Below are 24,687 nucleotides of genomic sequence, written 5' to 3'. Positions count from 1 at the left end.
TGGGGATGGATAGGTACACACACCTATGTTTAAAATGGATAACTAACAAGGATCAACTATACAGTGCCTGGAACTCTGCTCAATGTTATGTGGCAACCTGGATGGTAAGGGAGTTTGGGGGAGAATGGATACACGTATATATATACATGGCTGAGTCCTTTTGCTGTTTATGTGAAACTATCACAACATTGTTTGCTAATTGGCTATTCCCCAATACAAAATAAAAAGCTTTAAAGAATATGGGGTCTTGAGTAAATAAAGATTGGTGAAGCACCTTAGGTAGGTCCTAAGCCGATCGCTGTGGCTAGATGAAAGATACATGCCCGGAACTAGTGGGGCCATTTGCATGGTGATGGGCAACTTATTGAATGCAGATTATAAACATATTTTATCACACTAAATAGGTAACTGTAGATGAGAGAGAGTTCAGTTCATATATAACCTACAGATTCATAGATTTAAGAAAAAACTCATTAAGAAAAATACACTTAAATTCTGAGGCTGTGAATTTGGCAGCTGACACAGAATAAACCTCTCTTTCAAGTGAGCATCTCTTCTGTTATTCCTTCAGCCATGTTCTTCAAGACCTGAAAAGTTGGGGGCAGCGATTAAAAACAGAAGGTAGAAAGAGTACCTTCGATCTACCAGTCTTTGGATTTATACCAAACTAATCGTACCTCTTCATGCCAGCAGCTGGAGGAAGTCACATCAATCACAAATCACAAAATCCATTAAAAATAAAAGCAAATTTTATTTGCATATAAAAGCATAGCATCCAGCTGAGCTCCACAGCCTTGCTTAGTACCAGCAGGGGGAGGTTTGAAAGGTTTTTGTTGACAAAATTGGAGCCAGAAGAGTCAATTCCTTTCAGGGATCTATTATCCAAATGGCACAAATGAGGACTAACCCGGTGTTCGATTGTCTCATTCATTGTGTTAGCCAATTTTTTAGTGGGAAATTGCACTGTGTCAGTCACTGCGCCTCACTGGTTTTTTTCTCCTTCCTCCATTGCTCATGCCCCTGTAAAGACCCTGGGCCTCCGTCCTTCCCAGATCTCCTAACCTTTTACTACATTATGCCCTTTGCCACCTATCAACATGCCTGCCCTCGTCCAAGATAATATTTAGATACATCCAGCCATGGTGTGAAGTGCCTCTTGGATTGACATACACACTACTAGATCATTTTAGAGATAGAAAGTGCTTCACATTTTTCAGAGATTGGCTGATATGTGAGTTGGAAATATATAATCATTTCTGCCCTTCATTTCCTGCAAATCTGAAATACCAAAGTGAGTTCAACTGTGAGCATGTTTAGAGACGCTCTGCATATTGTAGTCATTTTTAAAATTCACCCTGTCTAGATGTGTTACAAACATAAGTTGCCCAAATTCAAAGTAATTGACTTTCAGCCAACTGTGACCAAATCATAAAAAAAGAACAAGCCATGTGTTACACCACAAAAACCCACCCCAAACTCAGAACTTTCCACCCCAAAGGAAACTTTTAATAGTCTGCCTTGAAATCACACACATATTCTACTGTGGATAAAAATAAGGTATTCACTGGGGGTGGAGGGTATAAATTTGTTTCACTGCACAGATTATTTTTTAACAGAATTATTTTGTCTATTTGTTATACTGAAAATATTCACAAAAGGAACATTTTGCCACCATGCGTGTAAAAAAAATGGATAAATAAAGCCTCTTCTGGCTGTTTCAGAATATATTTGGTATTTGCTCCATGTTTCTTTAACGAAAAGGAAAAAGAGCCTGGAGGAAAGAAAGCGGTAAGCATGCATAAATTAAATTGCGTTTCTATCTCTGGTGAATATTAAATACCAAAACCCACATTTTAATATAGCTTATTATCACATGGCTTGGACTCCACAATGGGGAATAGCGTTGAAAAGTACCTATAGACAATAGATGCCAAATTAAATGCTTCTGTAACATATGGCCATGAATTCCATTCCTCAACACCAATGTTATACAGAGTTATCTTCTGAGTCAGTTTCCGCAATGGAAACATTAAGCGCTGGAGCTATAATTTTACATAGGGACACCGATTAGAAGACTGGAACAAACATATGGCATTTTAACTTTCCTTGACTGTAAGCGTGCTTGCTTTATCAAGGAGTCTTTCCTTTTTTCTATTTAGTTGCACAGATCATGAGCTTCTTGATGGAAGGGGCTGTCTCGTGCATTCAGTGTCTCAGGAATGAAAGTTATTAGATGTACTAAATTAAAACAACAACAACAGCAATAAAAAAATGACTATCAATCCTTCTAAGACGTGCCTAGCCAACATAAGATAGAACATTAAACCCGAATAGGTTCAGTTACCTTGCATTCAATTGAAAACTACAATAACTCAAGACATTTTTTCGATGGCTTTGGCCTCTGAGCTGGATGTACTAAGCACCGTTTCAGCACTATTTACACAGGTAATAAACTATAATTATTAAAGGGGAAGAAATGCAGTGCTGCGGGCTAGACCACAATCTGGTCTTTACATCAATAAAAACACCTTTTCACTTGTGACAGTTCTTTTCTGGGCTCGAAAGGTCATCATTTGCTTGAATAAATAGGCAAAGAGGAAGCCTTTCAAGCTGTGTTTGTAAGGAAAATGAGACCCCAAATTGGAGGAGACATGTATGGTAATGAGAAAGTGTGATGATGAGTTGTGTCTAAGTGCAGGCAAATACCTTCCTCCTTATATGAAAATTTAATGATGGGTTACTTTTCCAATGGGAAAATAATAACTTAGGTGAGCAAAGTTGTACATGCCAAAAATGAAATTATTTTCAGTTTTAAAATATAACCCCAATGCCATATACCTGCAATTTCATCTGGCACTGTCATTAACTGAGCATCTAAAATGAACATCTCACTCTCTGAATCACTCTCTGGATTTGGCAGAGAGCTAGATAACATGACATGAATGTGGATCACGTCACTCAGCTCCTCAGAAGTCGTGGAAAATTATTCTGGGTAAAAGAAAGAAAACAGGAATGAAATGCATCAGTTGCCATCTTTCCCCTGGTTTGTCTGTGTGTAAGAGGTGATATTTTATCTTCTTGAGGGGTAATTCTACTTCTTCTCCCTCTTAGTCTTCTCATGGGGCAAGTGCCCTGTAAGATGCATGCTTAGTCGCTCAGTCGTGTCCGATTCTTTGCAACCCTATGAACAGTAGCCCACCAGGCTCCTCTGTCCATGGGATTCTCCAAGCAAGAACAGTGGAATGGGTTGCCGTGCCCTCCTCCAGGGTATCTTCCCAACCCAGGGATTGAACCCAGGTCTCCAGCATTGCAGGCAGATTCTTTACCAGCTGAGTTAAGTACTATTAGATTGAAGTGAAAGTCACTCAGTTGTGTCCAACTCTTTGCAATCCCATGGACTATACAGTCCATGGAATTCTCCAGGCCAGAATACTGGAGTGGGTAGCCCTTCCCTTCTCCAGGGGATTTTTCCAACTCCAGTTTCCCATACTGCAGGTGGATTCTTTACCAGCTGAGCCACAAGGGCACTTGGGGCTGTAAGATTAGGTTCAGTTCAATCACTCAGTTGTGTCTGACTCTTTGCGACCCCATGGACCGCAGCACGCCAGACCTTCCTGTCCATTACCAACTCCTGGAGCTTACTCAAACTCATGTCCATCAAGCCAGTGATGCCATCCAATCATCTCCTCCTCTGTCGGCCCCTTCTCCTCCTGCCTTCAATCTTAACCAGTATCAGGGTTTTTTCTAGTGAGTCAGTTCTTCCCATCAGGTGGCCAAAGTACTGGAGTTTCAGCTTCAGCATCAGTCCTTCCAATGAATATTCAGGACTGATTTCCTTTAGGATGGACTAGTTGGATATCCTTGCTGTCCAAGGGACTCTCAAGAGTGTTCTCCAACACCACAATTCAAAAGCATCAGTTCTTCGATGCTCCAATTTCTTTATAGTCCTACTGTCACATCCATACATGACTACTAGAAAAACCACAGCTTTGACTAGACGGACCTTTTTTGGCAAAGTAATGTCTCCGCTTTTTAATATGCTGTCTAGGTTGATCATAGCTTTCCTTCCAAGGAGCAAGCATCTTTTAATTTCATGGCTGCAGTCACCATCTGCAGTGATTTTGGAGCACACACACAAAAATAAAGCCTCTCACTGTTTCCACTGTTTCCCCATCTACTTGCTATGAAGTGACTGGACTGAATGCCATGATCTTTGTTTTCTGAACGTTGAGCTTTAAGCCAACTTTTTCACTCTCCTCTTTCACTTTCATCAAGAGGCTCTTTAGGGGCATAATTTATACGTGGCACACACCTACAGAACAGGCGATTTCAACTGCATAATAATATCTCAAATATCATTGTTGCTCAGCATACATTGATTGAATTAGTGAATAAATGTCATGTTTATTCTCTATGCAGAATTCAACTCAAATACTTCTTACTGCTGGTATGGAGCTCACTAGGTAAATGATTAGAAATACAAACTTGTGCTTGTGATGTAAACTGGAGTAAAGTCACAAAATACAATATGGCCTTTCTCCTTCCATAGTCTTATGCCAGATACTTAAGAATTAACACTCTTTCTACAAACAGTTGTCCCATTTCCATCTTTTTTTTATGACCAAAAAATAAGAATGCGGTAATGAGAAATAAACACTCTGCATATAAATCCTATTGATCTCAGTAAAATCAATTTCTGGTCTACTTAGTGCCAAAGTGATAGGTTTGACCCACATTATCTTTTCATTGGTTTGCTTTGGAATCAAGACAGAGAGAATAATAGTTAAATGACATTTCTCTATTAAAAATAGAAGACTGTCAGATTAAGAGAACCAGCCCACTGCCAAATAGATCACTTTCGTGTGCAGTGTGCTGAATGCTTATTTTACGTATTGATCATTTTTTCAGCCATGTGTTTTTGTTGCAAGCTAAAGAACCAAATAAAAATGCTGCATAAATATGATTTTGTTGCATATGTGTATACTACACACACATGCGCACATACATTTTTACATATACACACATACATACATACACACACAAAGCATTTTTCTACTGTGACTCTTCTGGTAAGCAGCTCTGAAATGCACCTAGTCACTTTTTGCTCGGCTGGGTCTTCTGTGGGCATCCTTGCTGTCATATGTGACTGTGGAGTACATTGTAATTAGCTGTACATTTCATGTCATGGGGCTGCACTATCAAATGATAACAGGTTAGGGCTGTCAGTTCAAGTGTCAAGAATATAAAGGATATTAAGTGCAGAGATGACAACACAATGTGAATACTGCAAATCCAGGAGTCACTCAAAAGTGTGGGCCTCTCTCAAGCAACAGGCTACCTTTGCAGGAGAATCTATTTGTAGCATCAACTGGCCCTCTTCATGTTTCTAGCCAATATGTGCAGACTGTTTGTTCTCAGTCTTGAGTTTTGGAGAAGCCCTTAAAATTATACACACAAGTCTACCAATCCTCTTTCCACCTATATTTCTGACTGTAAGTGAAGACATCATTCAAAAGTATTGACTGGTATCAATGATATACCAACATTTAATTAACTACTTAAGGCAGCTCAAAAGTTAGACATTTCCTAATTGATCCTACACATGGTATCTCTGGATATACAGACAGTTAACATGTTTGCTCAGTCATGTCTTATTCTTTGTGACCCTAAGACTGTAGCCCACCAGGCTCTTCTGTCCATAGCATTTTCCAAGCAAGAATACCGGAGGGGCTTGCCATTTCCTACTCCAGCAAGTCTTCCCAACTCAGGGATCGAACCTGTGTCTCCTGTGTGTCCCTTGCGTTGCAGGCAGATTCTTAACCTGCTGAGCCACTGAGGAAGTTCGGATATACAGAAATGCAGTTTAAAACAGACCACTGTTTGGAGTATCCATGTAGAAACAAACAAACAAAATAAGGTATGTTAAGGAAAAATAATCAAGTTAAAAAGAGACATGAAGATAAAGGATAATTATTTTACCTGGGTTTCTAGAAATTTTATATCATAGAAAATATAGAACTTTTTACTCTGAGCAAAACAGTTTAGTTATTAGCGCAACGAATGTATGTGTGAATTCAGTGTTTAACCTGGGCTACTCAAACCTATTATCTCCAAAGTTACAGCTGCTTAATGACTTCTAGGTAAGTAAATATTAATGGGTGTGTAGAAAGTGACTCAGCTCTCCACTTAACCTTTCAGATTTCCCAGTATGCAAAGATCATTTCAGTTAGAGAAGTATATAGGGTAACCTGGCACAGAAAGGCCTACTTCTATTGAAAAACAAACATTAGGCTTCAAATCCATCCACCCACGTTTCAATTGCTTCCAGATACTGTGTGGTTGGTAATTCTTATACCACAAAGTTTCTATCAATTGAAGATAGCAGTAATTGTGTTCTATTATGCTAAATGACCTGGGCATTGTTTAGGTTTTGTAATTATTGTTACTGAAGGTTTTTTCCCTACAGAAAAATGTTAGGACTCTTTCTGGTGCAAGCAAGTAACAGTCCAGTAATACCAATAGAATTTACACATATGACACTTCCCTGGTGATCCCGAGTTTAAGAACCCAGCTGCCAATGCAAGGAACATGAATTAGACCCCTGGTCCCAGAAGATTCCACATGCCACAGAGCAATTAAGCCCATGTGCCACAACTACTGAGAGGGCATGGCCTAGAGCCTGTGCTCTGCAACTAGAGAAGTCACCTTAGTGAGAAGCCCAAGCACCACAACTAGAGAGTACCCCCAGTTGTCACAACTAGAGAAAGTCCACAAGTAGCAATGAAGGTCCAGTGTAGACAAAAATAAAAATAAACAAAATAGTAATAATAAGAAATTACACATATAATAAGAGGGCATTTCCCCCAAACTGAAGATGGTTTAACAACAATGCAATGACTTGGCCAAATAAATCAAAATCTTTTAGTACAAATGGCTAACAACCATGTCTCCACAGTGCTTCAGCTAGCACTTGCTTCGAACAAGTGATGACAATAAATGAATTACGCACATATTAAACCAATGATGAAATCATATCTGCTAGAATTCATGTTCTTACGATGTCTTTAATGAACGTGCAATAAAAAGGAGACTGCTTTAGAGGATTGTCTCTAACAGTAAAAGTTGTGCCAAGGCACACCAAGATTTAATTAAAACATCAAAATGTAAGGGAGGAACACAATTTGACAGATAAATGTGAATATCATGGCATTGTCACTGAGCTTTTCTAATGAGATTAGATTCTTCTTTAATTGACATTTCCAACTGAGGCACAGATAAAACAGATTTAATTTTTTAGAGCAGTTATATACAGCTGGACTGTAGCTGGGTGAATGGGGTTTGACATTTAAATACCATAAATGATATTTTATACGCTTCCTTCACTAATGCACTGTCAATATTAAGAAGGATAAGCAGATATGTTAAATACACAAGGCACAGAAAATAGCACAAGTGATGCAAATAAACCTTACAACAACACTGGTGCATCAGACCAACTTTTGTGAAACCAATTTCATTCAGTGCATGTGGGGTCTTCTGTTAAAAAGAAAAAAGCCTCACAAAGAACTCCTAAAGGTAATTTCATGTTTATAAAAAGGAATGGGAGGACATAAAGTTTCTTCTGAAAATGTGTCAAGGATTTTTTTTTTTTTTAAATATCGCTAATAAGGTCCTTTCCTGGAATTATTTTCATTTTGTGTTAACAAAAGGCATGGGAAAAATCCATCAGCTAATGCAAGGTTGTATCATGATCAAGACAAAAGAAATAAACCCATCATTTATTTTAAAACGTCAATATAAGAGCTTCTTCCTTTATTGGCCTTTAATGAGCTTTCCACCATGAATTCACCTAAGCATTTTAGCTTAATGAACGGAATTTGCTATTATGAAGTCTCTTTTGTATCAAGTCTAGCATCCAGGAACTGCAGTTCCAGTATCTATGCATGATCCACTATATTCAGTTCTCCAAGAGTCACTGGTGGTCCCTGCAGTCAGTTATTCTCTTCCATTTGCCCAGTTTCTATCTGGGAGGTCCTCTGATAATTCAGCATGCATCAAAGCATCATTGTGTTTCTACAAGTCTTTATCCATAACGACATAAGAACAAAGGAAAAACTAAACATAGAAGAGGAATAAAGCATTTAGCTATGGAAGGCAAGGTGTCCCTGAACACGGTCAATATAAACAGAATATAAATGATATGAAGGTTAGATGCTTTAAAAATTATTATGCCATCTAATAATAACCCACAAGGGCTTCCCTTGTGGCTCAGCTGGTAAAGAATCAGCCTGCAATGCAGGAGACCTGGGTTTGATCCCTGTGTTGGGAAGATCCCCTGGAGAAGGGAAAGGCTACCCACTCCAGTATTCTGGCCTGGAGAATTGCAGGGACTGTATAGTCCATGGGGTCGCAAAGAGTCAGACAGGACTGAGCGACTTTCACTTCACATGCCACCTAAACATTTATAAGTTTAATTTATGCAATTAAACTCACAATTTCAGTGAGTTTAATACTTATTTGTGAATATGAAGAGGCTATATATTCATGTATAAAGACATATGTGTCTGCTTATGGACAGGTAGTCTTAATAGCTAGCCTAAACCCTGTGTATTAATTAATGTTTTCTTGAGAGGAAAAATAATTGTTAGGTATATTGACTCGGATGGTAAAGAACTTGCCTGCAATGCAGGAGATTTGGGTTTGATCCCTGGGTCAGGAAGATCCCTTGGAGAAGGGAATGGAAACCCCCTCCAATATTCTTGCCTCGAAATCCCATGGACAAAGGAGCCTGGTGGGCTACAGTCCATGGGTGTGCCAAGGGTCGGACACAACTTAGCGACTAACACTTCCACTTTCTTATGAAATTTACTTTTTTAGTTCCCCAAATACTGAAGCATCCACTACAAATATGTATGAAGTACCCTCTTTGGTCCGGACACAAAATTAAATAATACATGTCATTGGTCTCCAATAGCTCAATCTATGGAATATATCCAAACAATTACATTAAATAAATCCTTGATTTTGCTTGAGTAGTCAACACAGGCTTTGCAGAAGGGGATACCAAACAGAATACTGTGCTAATGGATGAGGAGGCATTGAAACTGGCAGATTTCTAGATGAGGCATAAGAATAGGATTATTCAATAAATGGCCACAAGTCAGCAAGCCTAGACTGAGACAATGGTTTAAAAAGTGGGCTACACAGAACCTCTTGGTGCAGAAGGGAAGGGGGCGCAGAGGAAATGGAAGAATGAGTGTTGAGGACTCCTGACTCCCTACCCACAGGTGAACTGGAGCAGCCCCGTTTCATTCATTTTTCATATCAGGTTGAAATTGGATTTCCTTCGAAGAAGTAGTCTGCTGCTAAGAAAAATATGTTTGAAAATTAATTCATTAAGAGTATATGATCCACAGTGGGATTAACAGGTGGAAATACTAAAAAGAATCTAGGTTAATGAAGGGCCATGCATGACCATCCAACAGGTTTGGACTTTAATCTTGGACAATGTGGCCAATGAACACTGTAATTGGGTTAGTGACAGGTTCAGTTTTGCTTTCTTGGGAGGTAAGTGTAGTAGCAGCAGAATGAAGAATAGTTCTCAGTGTGGGTAGCATGACAGAAGCTGAGAGATCCGTGAGAGTCCAGAGCAAAGGAAATTAGGATGGAGAGAAAGTACAGTCAAGCATCTGAGTATGAGGATGAAAGAAAAGTTGACGCCGATATCTCAGATTTGACAAAGGTGACTGGTTGAAAACAGGTGTCATAGTTTCCTATTTCGCAAAATATTCTTACCTTGCACAGCATAAACCTTGCTTTTTGCGCCTAGTTTTATTTCAAATATACATGCATATAATTGATCCAAACAAAATTTATATGACTAAGTGCTATTGTTCTTGTTGGAGCCAAAATTGTGGAGAATCTACAAAACAGAGCCTATTCTCCCAGCTCTGCAGCCTATTTCCCTTTCTTGCCCTCTTTCCTCATGTTTCTACCACCTCTGCTTTTAAGTTAACAATAGGGACTTCGGAGTTTCAGGAACCCCATTTCTTATCACACCCACACTTTCCCGGTGAATTCTAGTACTTTCAAGGCCAGGACTGGTCTTTTGGAACTTTTGATCCCGTTACTGGATCTCAGCAAATACCAGATCCTTACATGTTTGATGAATTAATGTCTGACATCTGCCTCAAAGAAAGACATGGCAAAAAGCAATCTGCTGCATACAGTATGGTTGCCACAGTAACCGCAGGTTGACCTCCATGAAAGAAGGTGTCTGTGGACACAGGAAACTAGGGAAGAGCACAGACACATCCACATGGACATTTAAGTACCTTTATGTAATCCCTCATTCTTCATCCCACCCACCACCCATGCCTACTAGAACCTTCAGTAATCATTGCCTGTATCAATTTGTGCTCAATTCTCTTCTATATCTTAAAGGTACTCAGATATATACGTGCATGTGTCTGTGCAATTGTTTTATAGTAAGAATTTGTGTGGTTTCTGGGTTTGCAGGGTAGTGAAGAGTCCCTGGTCCTACCTGTCTCTGGTAGGTGGAGATGCTGCTGTGGGTCTTAAACAAGCCTGCTCAGAGCTTTCTAAGGAGATGCTCACATTTCTCATTATCAATGAACCAATTAGTTAACTAGTTGAACCATCAGTCAACTTTTGACTGTTAAGATGCTGGGATGCAAGCCTCTTGTAGATAATATGAAGATGCTCAGAACCCAAACATAAGTGCTAAATTGAAGTTGCTCAGTCATGTCCGATTCTTTGTGACCCCATGGACTGTAGCCTGCTAGGCTCCTCCATCCATGGAATTCTCCAGGCAAGAATACTGGAGTGGGTTGTCATTTCCTTCTCCAGGGGATCTTCCCAACACAGGGATCGAACCCGGGTCTCCCACACTGTAGGCAGACTCTTTACCATGGGAGCCACCAGGGGGTCCTAACATAAGTGCTGGTCCTACCCAACAGTCTACTATGGGAACAGGTTGATCTGAAGATCATATAGCCTTATGGAAGTGAAATAACAAGCACGGAGGAACTTGCCAGATGGATGAGAGCATTGCACTGACTCCCTTGGTCCCTACAGGAGTGACTTCTTTGTTCTTTGACCACTCAAGGAAAGAGATCAATTTTCCCATCATCTCCATACTCAGGGTGAGCTTGGGGTTGACATTTTAACCAATTGTTTTATAAATAACAAAAGCATCCATTTGAAATTCTGCTTTCTTCATTCTCTTTTCCTCATGCTGTGCAGGCTGCATGAAGTGCTGATCTGATAAGAAAAATAAATAAATGATGAAGTGCATAGTGTGGTAATTAGTAGGTACACAGTTAATGAGGTAAATTAGAATCTGAATCAAAGTGACTCGATTCAGAATTATCATCACTTCTTCACATTGCTTGTAATTTTCAGAAGACCAATCTTGCTTTTATCTGGTTTTAAGTGTTAGCCAGAAAGCAATAATAATGTATTACAAATAGGAGTATTACCAAGTATTGTAGGCCCAAGCCCTAAAAAATATTTCACTATGTTAAAGAACTCAGTATGAAAAAAAAGAACTCAGTATGAAACAATAAATAAATAAACGTTTTGATCGAGTACAATATTCACTTAAATTTGAAATGAGATTTATGTGAGTCTAGTATGACTCAAGTTCTCAAGAGGAGAAAAGAGATGTAATCAAATATTTACAACACAATGTCATAAGACATATAAGAGAGTTGAGCACAAAGTGATACAGGCATAGAGTTGCTAATAATATCTTGAAAATAAATCTCTTTAAAAAAGAAATACAGCACAGGGAATGAAAATTATCTGTAATCTTCTCTTTCATTTTAATTTTTTTGAACGACAAGAAAAAATGTTCAATATGTACAGGCGTGCACACACACACACACACACACATACACGTACATGCTTAAGTGAAAATTGAAATGCCAAGAAACACTCATGACCACTGTAGGAAGACCAGCTCATTCACGTCCTATTTAATAGAGAGGCTTTCAATACATCCAGATGCCACATCTGCTGACAAAAAGAGGAGGAGAGACAAAGCTAGCCAAAATGTAATCAACGAAATCTGACTCACTCACCTCCTCTTTTAATGATATGTCTCATCTTACAATTTATCTCATCTTTATTGACAGAGAACAGACATACTGTCAAAGTACAAACCAACCTAATTAACTTGCTTTATTATAGAAAACTCTGAGCCTCAAGACAACAGCATAGATGTTCTTGTACTTTACCCCATATAATGTAATCTAAGACTCAATATCATGTGATGATTTTCCTTTAATCTGAAAATTTCCCTGACCATCCGTAAAGATGAGCCATGCTCTACTTCAGAGATCTCCTGCACATATCATGAAGCAGTATTGACAAAAGGCATATACAACAGAAGCTTGAGATGGTTGGATGGCATTACTGACTCGAGTGACATGAGTTTGAGCAAACTCTGGGAGATAGTGAAGGAATGGGAAGCCTGGCGTGCTGCAGTCCATGGGGTTGCAAAGAGTTGGACACAACTGAGTGACTGAACAGAATAAAATAGAAAGCCACCCCATTCCTACTGACTATGATCATGATCCCTCTTCTGTTTCTAGTTTACTTGGAGAGATTTTCTAACTAAAGAACCTGCTGATGGCCACACCCAATGAGAAGGTGCTGGAAGAACCAAAATAACTTTTGGGGGAACAAATCACAGCCATCTAAATTACTCTCCTGACAGAGTAATGGATCTTACAGATGAAAGGGAACAGAAGGTGTCATTTATGTTGACTTCACAAGACTTGTCAGATTTTCTCGGTCTTTTTTGAAGAGCGCAATCATAAATAATTTAGAAAATTATGACTTAGACCTCAAAAACTTTGAGCTAGACAACCACAACCGGGAAATGTGGACTTTCAAAAACATTGTTGTCTGTGTCTCTTAAGGAAGGCATGGGAAACATAAAGCAATTTATCAGGGAAACGTCTTGAGTCTGGCACTACCTACAATTGATAGGAGGGACTCTTGGATAATTCAACTTCATTTAATTCAGTTTGTTTCATTGAAATATAACAAAGCTGAACATTGCACTGAGCATGTCAGTTATGATGCTTGTACCTTAGGAGCTGGTTTCTGGTTCAGGCAACTTGACCCCATAGAGCCTGTTAGGAGTTGAATTTCGTCCTCTCAAAAGTTCAGAATTTGAATTCCTAGCCTCCAGTAGCTAAGAATGTGACTATATTTTGGAGATACGAGTCATTAAGAGGTAACTAAAGTAAAATGAGGTGCACTGTAATCCAGTATGACTGCCGTCCTTCTAGAAAATTCGAACTCAGAGACAAACAAAGGGAAAATTATATGAAAGCACAAGAAGACAGTCATCTATTAAGACAAGCTAAGGAGAGAGGACTGGAATAGATCCTTTCATCACAGTTCTCAGAGGGAACTAACCTTACCAGCACCTGGATCTTGGACTTCTAGTCCCTACAACTGTTAGGAGATAAATGTCTGTCATTGTGGCTCAGCTGGTAAAGAATCCGCCTGCAACAGGGGAGACCTGGGTTCGATCCCTGGGTTGGGAAGATCCCTGGAGAAGGGAAAGGCTACCCACTCCAGTATTCTGGCCTGGAGAATTCCGTGGACTAGTCCACAGGTCGCAAAGAGTCGGACATGACTGAGTGACTTTCACTTAAGCCATCCAGCCTGGGATTTTATTACAGTAGCCCCAGCAAACTAATACAAAGTCCAGTGCTAAGACGCAGCGCTGGGGTCCCTGGGGTGCACAGGAGGCTCTTATTGGACCAGGGCTTAGCAAGTGACACAGGGGGAACTCGTGTTTAGGCTGACTGACTCTGGGGGGTGGCCGAGGACACAGCTGAATGCCCAGCTGGACGGTGACTGAGCTGCCCAACCAGACTGGTGTGTACCAGCGTGCATGTGGTGGCTACGGCAGACTCAGAGTCAAAATACAAAGAAGGTACAGCCGCACGGAGAAAAGCGACAGCACGGGGACAGACCATGAGGGCTCTCAGTGAGCAGGTCACCAGCCCAGGCTGGATGCATGAGACAAGTGCTCAGGCCTGGTGCACTGGGAAGACCCAGAGGGATGGGGTAGAGAGGGAGGTGGGAGGGGGGATCGGGATGGGGAACACATGTAAATCCATGGCTGATTCATGTCAATGTATGACAAAACCCACTACAACATTGTAAAGTAATTAGCCTCCAACTAATAAAAATAAATGAAAAAAAAAAAAAAAAAAAACTGGAGAGAGGGGACTCCTTCAAGCTGCCTCAGGCTGATTTCCAAGTCCAGTGCCAAACCTCGCTTAACCTTACGGTTAGCTCTTCTGGCTCTCCCCCTCTTCACCTCCCTTTTTTTTTTTAATCACTTTATATATTTTATTTATTTATTTTATGGTGAGAATACTCAAGTTCTACTCTCTTAGTTTATATAATTATAATAAAATTATACTTTAATTATACAGTACAATGTTATTCACTATAGTCACATGCCATACCCTTGATCCTCAGAACTTATTCATCTCGGAGCTGAAAATCTGTGCCCCTTGACTTACCCCTCCCTATCTCCTCCACCCTCCCAGAACTTGGCAACCACCCATTCTATTCGCTATTTCTAGGAGTCAGGTTTGTTTTTTTTTTTTCCTTCTAATTTTACATATATATATATATATATATATATATATATATATATATATATATATATATATATAAGTGAGATTGCTCAATATTTATTTTTCTCTGATTTAGTTCACTCAGCATCATGGCATCTATGTTGTCACCAATGGCAGATTTCTTTCTTCATGATGGTTGAATATATTCCAATGTATATAAATATACCACGTTCACTTAGGTTGTTTCCATGTCTTGGCTATTGTAAATAACACTGCAGTGAACACGTGAGTGCAGATATTGCTTCTCAATAGCGATTTAATTTCTTTTGGATGTCTACCTAAAAGGGGCATTGTTGGTTCATAGGCTAGTTCTACTTTTAACTTTTTGAGGAACCTCAAATACTGTTTTCCATAGTGGCTGTACCATTTCATATTCCCACAAACAGTGCACCATGGTTCTCTTTCCTCCACATCCTCACCAGGATTAATCACTTGTCTTTCAACAACAGTCATCCTAACAGCTGTGAGATGATATCTCACTCATTTTCCTGATGATTAGTGATGTTGAATGCCTTTCCTTGAAATACTTATGTAACTAGATGCCTGAGACACTTTATCTTACACTGTTTTAAAATGGGACAAAACTGTTGTTCCAAATGATAAAAGGAGAAGCATACAAATCGAAAATGAGATTTAGTTTTGGAAGAGACCATCCTTTATTTGAGAAGAAAGCTTTTCTCTCTTCCAAAAAGTGGGACCTTTTTCATTCTGCAAATATGTAAAAGTTCCTGCTCACTTAACCACTTTATTCTTGAGGAAGTCTTATCCTCAGTGAAAGAACCAAAATGTCCTTTTTTTTAGAATAAAATAAAAATATATCTTTTAGTACTGGATTGAGTAAATTTTAATTATACAATACAATGTTATTCACTGTAGCCACCATGTCATACCCTTGATCCTCAGATCTTATTCATCTTACAGGTGAAAAATAATATATGTATAATATTTATTTATTTACAATAACATATATATATTTATAATATAGTGATGAATTATTGCTTCCCAAAGTTGGGAAATATAGCTCTTGATTTTTATCAAATATGGGTTTAACTTTAGCTCTTTAGGGAGAGCTAAATTTATAGAATTACATGTACACTTAAAGTTTCAATTTATATCAATGTGTATGTGTGTTGGTTTTCTGTTTGCATTCTTGTCCAAACTCTGGCTTCTCCAAGATCAGGAATGGGGACTGAAATCCTACAGGAAAGGATGCAGCCCTGGACTTCTCTCCATCTTACCCTGGAAGAAAGGCTGGACTTGGTGCAGCCAAAGCTGGAATGGATTATTCGGATGCTACATTTCCTGGTATTTCACACTAAGGTTAAACAGGGTAAGAGGAATCCTTGCATTTATCTCTGCCTTCTCCTGAATTGTGACTTTTTAATTAAAAAAAAATAGTAAAGAATAAAAAGGGCATAAAGTCATAGGGATATTTCTCTTGAGAATGGGAGAGGAGACCAAATCAAGTAAGAGACATCGACAAAAATGTTTAAAGCGGAGCTGAAATATCAGTCTACAGTGTATGGAGGGAGGGGAAGCATGGAGATGGAGGGGGAGGCATCAAGCTGGGGGCTAGGTTAAGAAGAAGTGAGTCAGTGAACACTGCTGACCCCAGACTCAGAAACTGGAAGTGCCATGTGCTGCCGAGGCTCTCATTCTGAAGAAGGACTGTTTATTTCTGCTGAGGCTAAATCAGTTTGTGAACTCGAGAACTGTAAGTCCATTTGAGGGTCATGGAAGACAGGCTGAATGTAGGAACTTGTGAATATTTGCTCCTGGAGTGATGAGAAGCCTGGCCCCTCTCCTACTGAACTCCCACAATGCTAGCAGCTGGTTCAACCCCTTCAGGAGGATGCTAGAGGGTATCTCTCTAAGAAAAAGGACCACCTATATGAAGAAAAGAAGAGAGAGAGAGAGAGAAATTGACACTTGGAAGTCACCCAGCCAGGAAAAAAAAAGCTGACATATTTGATGATCTTCTTATAAGATTTTATTACTTACTAATAATATGAGCAAATATTCAGACACTTGAAAAAAATCTCCCTGCATAAAAGAGGTAAAAACACACCATTATTTTTAAAGCATTTGGAAGACAAGGAAGTTTAAAACAACTAATTAAAAAATCCTAAGGGGTGAGAAAATCTCGTGATCATGAACCAAGAATTGAATGCTATTGAAAGGAGGAACATGGTATTAGATATTAAAATTCTAATATCAGAAATGTAAAATATCAATATGAGGATCAACAGGTACAAGGTAAGTTTAAGAAATCTCTCAGAAACTGAAACAAAAAGTTTAAGACGCAGAAAGCACAAGAGAAAATAATACATTCAAAAATCAATAAGGAAAATATCCTTGAAATAAAGGACATGAGTTTCTAGATTAAGTTGCCCACAAAGTGCCTACAAAGCAAACTGACTGATAAGAAGTAACACCGGAACTAATCAGAAGTGAATTCCTGTTGTTTAAGCTGCTCAATCTGGGGTTCTTTGTTATGGCAGCCCTAACATGGGAACTGTGTCACTCAAGGTGACTGTTCTGTCTAGGGCATGGGTCGAGGACACATCCTTGCAGTTAGTTGGGCAGAGATTCGGCTGAAGGAAATTGCCACCGTCAGTCATCTTGGGAAGAGAGTAAACTCTGGTGAAGAAAATGAGCAGCTCTTTAAATACATAAAGGAGAAAAGACTTCCTTCTGGTCTGAGTTCTAAAGGATTTGGAAGAGTGGGTATGATGGCATTTGTATCCAGGACTCCTAAGTCCAGTATAAGTGAACAAGCTACTCGCAGGCAGTGTACTTTCATTTTCCCTAAGTAATCCGTAAACTCCTCCTGAAGTTCATGGCTGCTTCTGTTGCACTGGGAGGTCTGATCCCAAGTTTCAGAAGGCCTGACCAAGGGACAGTCAGAGTGGAACATCGGTGGTGGGACCCCCAAGGCAGGCAGCAATGCTTGGCAGAAAGCACCTACAAGATCTTTTGGCTGCACAGACAGCACGACATTTTCCATTTCTGTTAGCTGCTCATTACTCATTTGACACAACAGTTTTTAAAGCATCAGTGGATTACTCAAAGTCTTGGGAAAATATCTGATTACCTGAAACAAAATCTGACTCAAATATATAGAAAGAGCAGTTCAGTATTTTATTTAATGAGCCAAATCTCTAAACCTCCTCCATCTGTACCCATATATGTGACTTCTGTGTGTTAAGTCGCCTCAGTCATGTCTGACTCTTTGCGACCCCATGGACTGTAGCCCACCAGGCTCCTCTGTCCTGGGATTCTCCGGGCAAGAATAATAAAGTGGGTTGTCATGGCCTCCTGCTGGGGATCTTCCCGATTTAGTGATTGAACCCACATCTCTTACATCTGCATTGCAGGTGGATTCTTTACCATTAGCACCACCTGGGAAGTCCATATGTGACTTCTATCCAATAACAAGAGACAATTCTCCCTGGATGGAGCTAGGAACAATACTCCACTTGTGTATTGGATACTATTCTCTGCCTGAAAGTTCCTTTCTCTCTAGAACCACTGTTTCTCTCATTTCTCTCTTCTACTGAATTATTTCCACCAGAACACATTCTTACTGTAAGATCTCATTGGCTTAAAAGAATTTACTCTTGATCTCATAGTCCCTTCTGCTTTCACCCTATCCATTCCTTTTTATACTAAACTCCTGGGGAAAAGATGTCTATTTTCACTAGCTCTGCCTTTTATCCACCATCCTCCCTTGAAATTATCTCAAATAGATTTTGTCCCTATTACACCACTAAAAATGACTTTTCCAAGGTCAACAAGGACCCCCTGACTCGACCTCTTAGCAGCATTAAACACAGCTGGCTGCTTCCATGTTCTTAAAGTATTCTCTTTATTTGGTTTCCAGGACACCGTATTCTCCCAATTTTCCTATTTCATCTCTGGCCTCACTTCTTCTAAGTCTTCTTTACTGACTCCTCCCCTTCTTTTCAGACCTCAAAATGCCAAAGTGCCCCAAGGGCTCAGTTCTTTCTATAGTAACTTCATTTTCCACATTTACTCCTTTGTTGATTTCATACAATCCCATAGCTTTGAAAATAATCTATAAAGTGATGACTTTCAAATTTAAGTCTCCAGCTTCAATTTGTCTTCCCAACCCCACAACGGTGTATTCTATGCTACTTAAGGCTCAATTTTCTGCTCCTCCTCCCAATCCTATTCCTCTCCCCTATTTTAAGGAGCTGCAACCATGGGCTGAGTCAATAGAATAACTATAATGACAATTTCCTATTATTTTTTTTTTCTTAAAACGAAAGATCTTTATAATGTACCTGCCTTATTAGAGAATTTTTAATATTTTAAAATAATATCATTTTCAGAGCAGGATTCAGAGCAAAATAGTGATATGAAAAGAAATTTTTAAGTGTTAAAGAGAAGACAAAAGGTTACTTCTGTAATATAGGAAACTTGGAGAACCATCAAATCACACATATCCTCTGGTTACCAACTCTTCAGAAACTAAACAAGAGGGTAGAGGCTCAAACCACCTCTGCAGAGACTAAGGGAGGCATGAGAGAGGAATTTCTTGATGTGAGCCCAGATGGGTCCCAGCTAGAAACAAGCCACTAGAACAGGGAGACACATTGTCCCTCCAAGCATGTACAAGACTTGGTAGGCAGCATTTCGTTCTGGAAGATCTCAAGACGACATGTCCTTCCTGCAGGGAGAAGCAGGGATCCAATGACCTCCCGAGGGCTCCACTCGGATTCACGTGCACCATTCCATTACCACCACGCTTTGGCGACGCAGTGCAATAAACACGTAACATTAAACCAGTTCCCATCTGGAGCTTTCCTGGCCTAGACAAACTCAGTAGCCATCAGGGTTTACACTCAAGGAGGTGTTCACATATGTGTGCCTCCAGCATAGCTTATTTTATTTTATTTTACTTTATTTTATTTTAATACATAGTGCCCTTCAAGTTTCCTTTGAAGTCTACCGCAAATAACAGGTTTTAGCACATCAGGTGATATTTTGCTTCCTGAAGCATTTAAATTAATTTTCTATTACCAATGCAAATGTGTACTTTCCAATTTACCCGCTGCACAATAAAACCTAATTTAAAGCAATTAATGTTCATTAATGGCCCCATCTGCATGTTTATCGCTTTATCCTTAAATACTAGAGACACGGTATCCATATTTTATTGCTCACTTCTTATCAGCAAGAATTCTTATCCTCAAGGGTAAATGTAAGACTAATGTGCCAGTATCTCATATCTTTATAAGAAAACCACATTGCCTTTTTTTCCCTGTAAAAATCTAGATGAACAAGTTAAATGTGCAGTATACCAAATGTATCTAGTTCCAAAAAAAGAGACGATTTGTAATGGTGTGCTTGCGTGGGTGCATGCATGTTCAGTCACTTCAGTCACGTCCAACTCTTTGTGACCCTATGGACTGTAATACACCAGGCTCCTCTGTCCATGGGATTCTCCAGGCAAGAATACTGGAGTGGGTTGTCATGCTCTCCTCCAGGGGATCTTCCCAAACCAGGGATGGAACCCCTCTCTCCTAAGTTGCAGGCAGATTCTTACTGCTGAGCCATCTGGGAAGCCCAATGATGCCCTTACTCCCTCCATTGTCTTTTCTCCACCCTCCACCCTCCCCCGAACTGGTGTGACACAGTAGTTAAATGTGCCCAGCCCGGTCCTGAAAGGATTTTGCCAGGAATGGATGGAGTGTAGCAGCAGCACTATGACCTTTTCCTACCTCGCCACCTTCAGCAGATCAGTGCCTTGTAGGGAACCAGCAGGTAGGCGTGGATCTTATGACATCACATAGCACTCTGAGCATGCGCTAGCCTCAGCCAGGCACGCTCTGCCACTTTATAGTTGGTTTAGTTGTTGCACTTGAGGACACTAGCTTACCTTTCTGAGCATCTGTTTTCTCCACCTGCCTGATCAGGTTTTTCTCAGGACTGAATCAGGTTGTATGCTAGAGGATAAACACGTATCGTAGTATCGACTGGTCCACACTTCCTGGGTTCAAATCCTGGCTTCCTCTCTCCTGCTCTATGAATATGTATGAATCTCTCTGTGCCTAGGTTTTCTCATCTACAAAACGGGCATCATAACAGCATCTTATCTGTTTACAAGAGCCCCATCATAGCAAGGGTTCTTGTAAAAATTAGAATGAGCTCATACCTATAAATAGCTTAAAACAGAGCCTGACAGATAGTAAAGACTTGGTGAACGTTTAGAGAAAACACAGTAGGTACTTTGGAGACCGCAGCTATTTTTATTAAAGGCTTTTCCCTAAAGTCACAGTCTGTGGTGCTAAAATGTGGCTTCTGGGCTTAGAGACAAGAATGCTGGCACAAGGAAACGTGCAGGTGGCTGGTTTCACCACCCCCACCCCATCCTAGAGGAAGGCATAGCAAGTACCTCCTCTGTGACGCTCATGTCTAAGGCCCTGACTGCCAAATGCATATAGAGTTCTTGAAACAGAGAAGGGGAAAAACAAAAGAGACAGAAAAAAAAATTTGAAAGTAAATAATATGTTTATACTATTGTAAGAAAAAAAGCAAATGAGTTTGGATGGGATTTTTTTAAAAAAATAATGTTGCTTAACCAAGATAACCCATCTGATTTCTCTACTCCTAAAAAAGAAAAAATAGAAAAGTTAATAAATGTTTCCACACGTGTGATTTCAGTGAAATTTACATTTATGAGTCATTATCATTTCGGTGGAAGGCAAAATGATGTTCAGCTTGTCACTAGAGGGGCAGATGGAGATAGAGTTTAGGAAGTTGACATACTAGCTGACAGAAATGAGTATAATTTACGTTCCAGCCAGCCCAATGGCAAGCAATTATCTCTGAACTAGGATAACAAATGTGCTTTTTTATCCTCAAAAAGTTGACATGCATTATAGAAGTTTCCAGAAGGCATATTTCCTGTAAAGAAGCAACTGCTTCTGTATTCAACATTCAGTACAAGAGTATAATTGGATACTGACCCTTTCAGAAGATTTTGTTACAAGTTAAAGTTAGATATTAAGAGAATAAAATCTACCTGGAGTTGTCTGCTACTTTCTATTTACTATTTGACTGTTTAAATATTGCCTTACAAACATACTTTTACTTAGTATTCAATACCGTTGATGGATTTGGGCTTTAGCAAAATACAAATTGCTTTATGCACAATCCATAGTCATACTATTTTATGAGGATCATAAATAAAACAAATAAAAGTGGGAATTTGATGTTTATCATGGTTTAAAAACCCTCTTAGTAGGAGAAAGACATTTTTGATTCCATGATTAGTTGACATCTACATAAGAAAAAACACAAAAACTGGTAAATACACTGGTGTAATTCATCATAGATGACATGATATAATTAAAATGTGTTAATATAAACATTAAGACAATTTAAATGTCTTTTAGTGTGAATTTTGAATGTTTTGACTCAACTTTATTCTACATAAAAAAGCCACTGAACTAGATGCACTGTCTTATCTACAAATTACACATCTTGAAACAGGGTGAAATATTTATATGAATTACTTTCATTTACTTATTTTCATCAAGGCATAAAATATAGCTACTATTTAAGAAAAAGTAAAATTCTGAAAATTAACTTACACAGAAAGATCAGAAATGTGCATCCACAGCCTGTTAGAAATGGAAATGACCATAGTAATTATCTAGTTCAAATCCCTTATTTTGGAAATAAGGAAGATGAAGTTAAAAATATTGCAACATTCTAAACATGGTATTAAATAACAGCAATGGCAAAGAAAAAAATGAAACTATCTTCAGCCCTTTGAAAATTAACCATAACTATTTTAAGTGTTAAAATCTTAATTTAATAAAAATATTGGAAATTAAGCAGTATTAGAATAAAATCAATATATAAAATAGGTATATAATGAGACCCTACCGTATAGCTCAGGGAACTCCACTCAGTGCCCTGTGTTGATCTAAATAGGAAGGAAATCCAAAAAAGGAGGAGATATATGTATATATATAGTTGATTCATTTTGCTGTACAACAGAAACCAACATAACATTGCAAAGTGACTGTGATCCAACAAAAATTAATTTAAAAAGAAAAAAATCAGCATGATTAATGTAGTTCAATGAATTGATGATAATACACCTGCAATGCAGGAGACCTGGGTTCGATCCCTGGGTCAGGAAGATCCGCTGAAGAAGGGAATGGCAACCCATTCCAGTATTTTTGCCTGGAAAATTCCTTGGACAGAGGAACCTGGCATGGGGTGAGGGGTGGGGCAGGGATCACAGAGTCAGACGTGAATGAGCAATTGCATACGCACACATTAAGGTATATTTTTACATGCCATAAAATCCACCCATTGCATATGCAGAATTAAATAATTTTTATAAATTTTTACAGTAGGCAGCCATCACCACAAGACAGTTTTAGACCATTTCCATCACTCCAAGAAATTCCCTTGAGCCTGTTTGCACTCAATCCTGCTTTAACCCCCAAACCCAGGCAACCACTGATGCACTATCTGTCTCAATAAATCTGCCTTTTCTGGACATCTCATATAAATGGAATCAAAGAATACAGAGATTTGTTTTTTTGTGTGGCTTCTTTCACTTAGGATAATGATTTTGTGGTTCATTCATGCTGTACAATGTATCTGTATTTTGTTCCTTTTTATATTGCTGAATAGACTTTAATTATATGGCTATACCACATTTTTAAATTCATAGGCATTTTAATTGTTTCCAGTTTGGGACTATTATGAATAATGCTTCTGTGAACATTTATGTACAATTCTTTGGGCATATATTTTTATTTCTCTTGTGTAGATTCCTAGAAGTGGAATTTGGAATTACAAGGGTATGTGGTAAGGTTATGTACATTTTTAGGAAACTGCCAAAATTATTTTCAAAGTAGATGTATCATTGTGTATTCCCACCTGAATGTAGGTGTCAAATGTGTTTCTGTGTCTACTGAGATGGTCATATGCTTTCTGCTGTTTCTTCTCTTTATGTGGTTATTATACTGATTGATTTTCAGATGTAAAACCAACTTGCATTCCTAAGATAAATCTCACAGGCTCATGGTACATAATCCTTTTTATATGCTGCTGAACTTGTTAATATTTGTTAAGGAGTTTGCCTCTATCTTTATAAGGGATGTTGGTCTATAGTTCTCTTCTCCCGTGATGTTTTTATCTGGCTTTGCCATCAGGGTAAATCTGACCTTAAAAAAAAAAATGAGATAAGAAGTGTTCCATTTTCATCCATTTTCTGTTTCTCAAAACTTATATTTCTTCTTTAAGTATGTGATAGGATGCACTAATTAAGACATGAGGGGTTGGACTTTTGTTTGTGGGACGATTTTAAATTACTAATTAAATTTCTTCACTTGTTCTGGTCTTTTCTGATTCTCTACTTCTTCTTGAATCCATTTTGGTAATTTGTAAACAGAATTTTTTTTCTGCTCTGATCTTTACTGTTCCCTTCCTTCTGCTTACTTTCAATTTGGCTTGCTATTTTCTTTTCTAGTATTTTAAGTTGAAAGCTTAGGTTACATTGGGATTGGAAACTTTCTTTTTTGGTGTTATAAGCATTTAGAGTTGTAAATTTTCCTCTGTGCATTGCTTTGGTTGCATTCCATAATTTACATTTGTTTTGTTTTAGTCTTCATTCAATTCCAAATATTTTTTTTATTCCTTTCTGGTTTCTTCTTTGACCCATGGGTTATTTAGAAGTATCTTAGTACCCAAATATTTGGCACAGATTTCTTTCTGTTTTAGATCTGCAATTTAATTATTTTGTGGTCAGAAAACAGACGTTGCATAATTTAAGTTAAAAAATGTACTGAGAATTATTGAATGGCTCAGCACATAGCCTGTTGAGTTACTTCTTATATCAGTTATTGAAGTGGATTGTTGAAATCCCCAACTATTACTTCTTTAATTGTCTATTTCTCCTTTCAGTTCTGTTGGTTTTTGCTTCAAGCATGTGAGTTTCTAT

General features: G+C 38.7%; 1 protein-coding gene across 1 annotated transcript in view; it reads right to left on the bottom strand.

Annotated features, from left to right (window-relative positions):
• The window catches only part of HS6ST3 (heparan sulfate 6-O-sulfotransferase 3), a 697,920-nt gene that overhangs the window by 146,571 nt on the left and 526,662 nt on the right, over positions 1–24,687 (bottom strand). The window lies entirely within an intron of this gene.

Source organism: Dama dama, chromosome 30 (assembly GCF_033118175.1).
Source record: "Dama dama isolate Ldn47 chromosome 30, ASM3311817v1, whole genome shotgun sequence".
In the NCBI taxonomy this organism is placed as follows: domain Eukaryota; kingdom Metazoa; phylum Chordata; class Mammalia; order Artiodactyla; family Cervidae; genus Dama; species Dama dama.
Note: the sequence above shows the minus strand (reverse complement) of the source record. Positions and strands in the feature narration are given on the sequence as shown.